This window comes from Chelonia mydas, chromosome 12, assembly GCF_015237465.2.
Source record: "Chelonia mydas isolate rCheMyd1 chromosome 12, rCheMyd1.pri.v2, whole genome shotgun sequence".
Classification (NCBI taxonomy): Eukaryota; Metazoa; Chordata; order Testudines; family Cheloniidae; genus Chelonia; species Chelonia mydas.
This window is the reverse complement of record NC_051252.2, coordinates 6,945,713-6,952,551: the sequence shown is the minus strand read 5'-3', so window position 1 is coordinate 6,952,551 and position 6,839 is coordinate 6,945,713. Positions and strand designations below refer to the sequence as shown.

General features: G+C 48.1%; 1 long non-coding RNA gene across 12 annotated transcripts in view; it reads right to left on the bottom strand.

Annotated features, from left to right (window-relative positions):
- Window positions 1-854: 854 nt before the first annotated feature.
- Window positions 855-6,839, bottom strand: part of LOC122462573 — a 28,617-nt gene continuing 22,632 nt past the window's right edge. For 6 of the 12 annotated variants that reach the window (XR_006285219.1, XR_006285222.1, XR_006285218.1 and 3 more), the window contains 3 exons: window positions 2,387-3,509; window positions 1,784-2,147; window positions 855-1,610 (listed from right to left, as the gene is read on the bottom strand). This is a non-coding gene — a long non-coding RNA (uncharacterized LOC122462573). Of the gene's footprint in view, window positions 1,611-1,783; window positions 2,148-2,386; window positions 6,822-6,839 lie in introns of those variants that run through there. The other 6 variants (XR_006285215.1, XR_006285214.1, XR_006285216.1 and 3 more) reach the window with 3 other exon arrangements.

Genomic DNA, 6,839 nt, shown 5'->3' with positions numbered 1-6,839 from the left:
ACTAACTGACCCTGTCCCGTGTCCCCGGGTCGTGCTCCCAGTCCCCCTGGGGTAGATAATGGAGTTCTGATTTCCCAGAATGCCTGCAATGAGATCTACAGACCCCACGCTGGGCAATACAGGGGGAATGAGCTCGTGTGGGCCAACCCAGCACTGCCCTGAGAGGTCCCAGACTTGGAGGGGGGGTTAAAGGAGAAGACAGCACAGCTGGAGCAGACTGCAGAGGACAGAGGCTTCCGGCCCCCAGATCCGGGGAAAGGGCTGGCTGACGGCAAGAGCTTCGTGGATGCCCAGTGGTTCCCTGAGTTGAACCAGCCCTGGGGGACTATTATTCGTGGCTAGCCTGTGAGCAGAATTCTGATGCTCAGGAAGCGGTGGTCCCACCATGCCAATGGAAGAACTGCTTTGGGGTCGTTGACCACCCCTTTCAGAGCCGCTCATCAGTGGCTTGGCCAGAGGGGCTCTTATGACCACAGCAGCAGGGCAGAGCACGTGGATGTGGCCGACCAAAGGCCTTGCCCTGGCCCCTCGGGGCATCCTGGGAGAGGAACGTGGTAACAGTGCCGCTGTACTTCCTGCTTTCCCCTCGACCGGTGCACCCGGCCATTTCCCCTCCCTATCTCTGTGGGGCCGTGCACACGGCTGTTCCCTCTCTGGGATGGCAGGCTGGTCTCCCCGGTGCTGGGGCCCTGCTGGGGTGGAAGAGCAACATGGGGCTGGGCCATGCTGGCTCTGATGGTGAGGAGGAGTGCACCATGGAGGGACTCTGCTCTGCTGTGTGGCTGGGAGCAGGGGCCTGGCAGAGGGGCACAGGACGGGTTTATAGAAAATGCAAAAAACGAAGGGAGACAAGATCTCTCTAATGGATTTTATTGTCAGTTTCTAAATGGCCCAAAGGGCTGGTCCCTGCTCGATGCCCCAGAGGAAGGCGAAAAACCTCCAGGGTCTCTGGCCAATCTGCCCTGGAGGAAAATTCCTTCCTGACCCCAAACATGGCGATCAGTTTCACCCTGTGCATGCGAGCCAGGACCACAGTGGGGAAAGGACCTACTGGTCACTATGGTTACACACCCTGTCCCAAGCCCCTCCACGGTATTGTCTGTGTCCCAGTACTAACCAGTGGCCAGTTCTTTCTTCTTTGCTTCCATCCCGGTAGATGGGACCAGCCGCTCCCCTTAGCCCAAGAGGTGACTCCAGGCACCTTTTAACATTATTTCTTGAATACTGACCACACTGGCTGTGTTTCCTTCATCTGAAAGTCTAACCAAAGGCACTGACAAGCAGGTTCATCATCTCCAGATAAAGATGAATTCCCTGATGTCTGCCGTGCCCCTGAGCTCGTCTTCGATCCTGAGATGTGTGATCAGCTGTAACAAACTCTTTGACACAATGGAAGTTAGCAATTTTGTAGAATTGATTATATGCTCGTTTGGTAGATTTACCAAATGCTTCTTACCTCTCCTCAGAGCCAATTCTGTTGCTTTATTGAATGAAGGGTCTTTTTCATGGTCTCATATCTTATGAGATCCAATTGTCCTTTCAGGTGTTGGATCTGTTCAGCTCCATTCCTATTTCTTGTGCTCAAATCCTGAGCGTCTGTAACTCTTCTTCTGAAAAGACAAGTCAGCTTCACAAACTAGTTCCTGCAGAGCACAGCTGTGGCTGTAGAGATCAGCATTTGACAGGTAACTTGTTTGCTTATTATCAGTTTTACAGGCCTATAAATGTACACGATGCACCATGATCTGCTCCATTTAGCAATAAGAGAATCCTAAGCGCTCACCTCTGTCAGTGATGGCCTCCTGCATTGTGGGTTTGTAACCTGATGGTGATAAGGGATTGTCTTCCCATTCTAGTCAAGGAAGGCAACTTTTTTCCCTCTCTGCAGGTCTGGGAACATGTGTTCCTGTATTCTTCAGTAACATGACTGCTTATAGTCCTCAACCCCTCGGAGATCAGATCAGCTGCATTTCTTTCACCTGAAGGGAAACCAGATCCATTAATTTCTCCATTGTGAGGTGAGTTCCTTACCTCTTGGCAGCAGTGATGAGTTTCACTGGTTTCCTTCCTGCAGATATCTCAGATCTTCTCGCAACTTCCTGAAGTTTTCACACCCTCAAAGTTCAAATCAGCTGCGTTTCTCTCATCTGAAAGTATAACAGGATCTATTCATTTCCACCTGAATGTTAAAGAAATGTGCTTTTTTCCTTCCCAACTGGCATGCCTGGTTCAGCAAGTTGCATTTGCATTAATCCCTACAAGAGCACAACAGCCCCTCTGGTCTTCTTCCGTCTGGAGATGTGCGATGTGTGACCTATTTATTTGGTCTGTAACTGTTGCTTTAGCATGAGATTCATTTGACAACCAGGGAAACTTCAGTGCTCACCTCCATGTCTGTGTTCTGCTGACTTCCTTCATATTCAGATTTGCAACTAGCTGAACTATTTGAAGTGACTGTTTGTTTTCTGTTTGTTGTTCCTTGAAATAACAGCGTCTTCTCATTGGAGTCCTCCATGGATTCAGCAGCTGGCTAGTCCATGTTGCTTTCTCTTGCCTCTGCTTTTCACACTCTCCCCCTGACAGTAAGGTCCACCACAGTTCTTCTCCCTGAAAGAAAACTCCACACCACTTGATATACACATGGATGTTTGGAGACTGGTATCACTTACATCCTTGCCCGGGACAGCCACTTACCCTCACTTCTCCCTGGTAGGAATGGCCACCTGTTCTGTTCACATCTCCAATTAGCAAAACCTGACAATTATTTATTATTGTTACTCATTACTAGTTATGAAGAGTCATCAATAGAAACGGTTCCTTACCATCCAGATCATGAGGCTTCTACAGACTTTTTCGTGCTCACCTACTTCTCAATGATGTTTCACCACAAAGCTTTGATTCTTAGAGGTACAGCCAGCTACACTGGTTACAACTTGAAGCATATCATTGGCTGCTTTCCTCTTTCTGAGCTTGAAGTAAAAGATGCTTTTCTTCCCCCTGGCCAGATATTGTTACCTGTCTGACTATTATTAAATTCAGCAGCCTCTTATCTTCCCCCGCCCCCTTAATGGTCAGACCTTCATTCCACCTGAAAATAGAAACAGAGCCAGTTATTCCTGCCCCTGTGCTGAGAGGAGGTGCATTCCTTACCTCTTGATAGAAATGATCAATTCCACTGACTTCTTCTTCACATTTGATAAATAAGCAACAATGATCCATTCTGCACAAAGAGAATCAGCTGGACAACTCATCTCTGCAAATATAAGACCAGCTTAAATGCTCATCTTCACACTCTGGTTAGTTGCACTTCTTCTGTGATACATCCTTGTCGGAACAACCAACCATTAGCCGGGTAGGGGAAAGGAGCAGAAGTCATGATCATCGGTTAGAATTACCGACTTTCCTTACCTCTGAACAGGTAACTCCCTCTTTTTTATTGCTTTATTCGGTACAGCAACTTCTTGTGCCCTTTCAAGAGGTGACGATTTCATCCTTTACATTTCTTCCACCTGAAAGTATGATCAGAATCATTGACTATTATGGCAATAGCGTATTGTATTTCTTACCTCCTTAAAAGGATGGATCTGCTAATTCCTTCCTGTATCCTACAGCCATCTGTCATCCTTGCATCTCAAAATATGACCTGCTGCAAAGATCAATGTTTGACAGATTATTTTTGTCAGGCAACAAATGTCAGTGATTTCTCACTGGATTCGTTTTGTAACGGTGAGTATAAATGCACACCTTCTGTGGGATGAATGGCTGTATTGGTTTATCCTTTTTCTCTCCTTACAATCAGCTGTTTTCTTAGCAATCTAGTAGGTATAAGTGGTTTCCTTATTTTTGACTAGAAGAAGTAGATATTTCTGTAACCTCTCAGAAGCTTTGGTTCTGTATATTGCTTTATTCTGACTAAACTGCTTGTAGCCTTTGACAGCAAAGGATAGATTCACTTCCTTCAGCTGAAAGTACACTCAGATTGGTTGGTTTCCACTCTATTGCTAGGAGAAGGTGCATCCCTTACCTCTTGATAGGAACAGTTTCTCTGATTACTAAAGTGGTACACACAAGAACTTGTGACAGACAAGCTGCAACGATCCAATCAACGGAAGCCGGACCAAGTGCAATGTCGTCTCTTGAAAGGTGAGAACCAAGCTGATGCCACCTCTCAGCTATGGCCACTTGTACCCTTTCCTTTCTGAATTGCACAAATGCCTCCATTATTGCCCTTAGTCATTACACCTGGCTGCTTTGCCTTTGTCAAGATGTAAGCAAACAGGATTCTACCTGAAGCTAAAGAAATCAGTCCAGGTTCTTACCCCCATCCACTTCTGTACTTCTCCTTTCTCTTCTCTTGTAGCCTTTGCCCACTCCTTTTTCATCTCTCTCCTCTCCCAGTCCCCTTCCCTCTTTCTTCTCTGTCCCTTCCTCAGTTTTCTGATGTTTTTCTCACTTACTTCTTCATTTACCCCCTCTCCTTCCTTATCAATACCTCATTTCCTCCTGCCTGCCTTGTTACCTTCCTCCTTACAATAATTCTTTCCTTCATCCTTCTGTGTCTCATGTTCCCTTCTTTAGCAATGGAAGCAGGTTGGTCACAGAAGGCCCTGCTCCATCACCCTTGTCCCTGTACTCAGACCCACGGACAGCAGCCATGTGTTCTGGGCGACATCCTGGTGTGAAATGCTGCAGCCCCTGGTGGCCGATCCAACAATCACTGCATCACACCTGAGTAGCGGGTCATTGTCACCACCTCCTCATCTGGGCAAAGTGACCCGTCCCATGTCCTCCCAGGGGAACTGTAGGGGGAAAGCTCTGGCTGGCTCTGAACTCTGAGTCAAATGACACTTCAGATCTAGAGTCACCAGCTGGGGCTCTGTCTGTGACAGTGAGTTCCAGGCTCACGAACGGCTCCTTTCCCTGTGACTTGGATGGAGTGGGACTTACGCAGTGGGAAAGCTTACGTCATAGTTCCCTTCCCCTGCCTGTCCTCTACCTCTGGGTTTGTCTCGGTCACCATCCCTACGGTGGAATGTTCCACTTCCTATCACAGTGGGCCAATGCTGAGCAGGGCCGAGTTCCTGCATCTCCCTCAGGAACCAGTGGGAGCTGCAGGTGCCCAGCCCCTCTCAGGACTAACCCTGTTGGCTGCATTTCATGACACCATGCTGTGCCCTCCATCTTGGGGTCTAGGCCGATCGCTGCAGACCCACCAGGGGACTGACAGCCAGCGCCTCCAGTACCGGGGAATCCAGGCAGGGGTTTCAGTGTTAGCTGGAGAAGGGCAGATACCAGACCCAACACTCCACCCTTCCATGATCGCTGGGGGCTCTGATAAAAGGACACCTGTTATTGGCTGTGTGGGCCCAGACATTGTCCTGGCTCTGGCCAGATAGCTAGCCCAGCAGACCTCAGTCAAACTGCCCGAAAGACCACAGACTCGTTCGGTGGCAAAGGCGCTTGGCCAGACTCTGCGTGGACACTGCGACACGGACGCGCATGAGAATGGACCAGCTCAGTCAGCAGTGGGACTTTCTACTGCCCCCTTGGCCAGATGTACCTTCCGTGACCCCTCTTTTATACACTGATACAGACAAGTTGTGTATTACCCCTCTCACGTGGTTAGTTACCATCCTGTAGCTGTGGGTTTGAAACCTAGGAGGGGTCAGTGTGTCCTTGTAACATCTTTGGGGAGTGTAATTATTCTATAACTCTGTAGCGGGGTATTCTTATTCTACCCTTCTGGAATGTTTTTCGTTAATAACTAGTGCCTAGTATTTATTCGGCGTGTCTCTGTTTTAGCAACATCAGCCACATCCTTACCAAGTTCATGTACTGGACAGTGAAGGTGTAAGCAGGCATGTGCTTTGTAGCAGGGCCTGACTCTTGCTCATAGTCTGACTGGCTGATTTTTGGTTCAGGCCTCATCTTGTACCAGGCCCTGTGTTTCAGGCTTTTTCTGCTACAACACCCATATCTCAACCATCCCAGGTTTGGCTTTGGTCATCCCAGCAGATGAGTTTGCAAAACCCAAGACCCAAACAATCTCTCCTTTTGTTCTTTAGTGTTAGGGCCTCTCCAGCCTCGTTTGTGAGTGAACCTCCCTGTAACTTCGGTTGCCTTGAACTCCCAGATCTTGACACCTTGACCCCCCAGGGCAGGAGCAACCCCCATTGATTTCCACTTGGAGACACTCTTACCCTCCAGTCAGCATCAAGCCCCAGCATTGCTGGTCTGAAGCTTTCAGAAGGTTGGGCTTATAGAGTTTGCCAATGAGCAAAGAGTCAGCTCTGGAAGTGAATTCCACCACAACCATTTGTACTTCACTGTGTGGTTTGGGTTCAGTCTGATGATCTAAGGACAATGTGTGTGAGAACTAGAGCTCTGTCAACAGGAAGTGGAGATGAAATAGAGTTGTTCAGGTGTATTGTAGAGGAGAGGTGATTGAGAGCTAGAACTGAAGGGGAGGGAGCGGGAAAGACAGATCTCTCAATGGTCTCTGATTGTCTCACTCAGAAACGTAACTCCATAAAACACAAGCAGGAAAGAAGACAGAAGTGGCATTTTGCTTACTTCTACCAGTTCAGGATGTGCCCCAGTGTTCCTTATGACCGATTTATGGAAATATTGGACACTATGAGGTTGATGCATGGGGCATATTTATAGCGTTACTAGTTTTTCAGTGTGAAGGATTTTGGTAACTGGAAGACCTGATGACTTTGAAACAAAGCTAACCATTATGGATAAGGCCTTTCGACCTAATTAAGTCCCTGGTTACCCCACGGCCAGCTGGGTCTGTGTTCAGGGCCCTATTCTATATCCTTGTGCTCTGCGAGGGT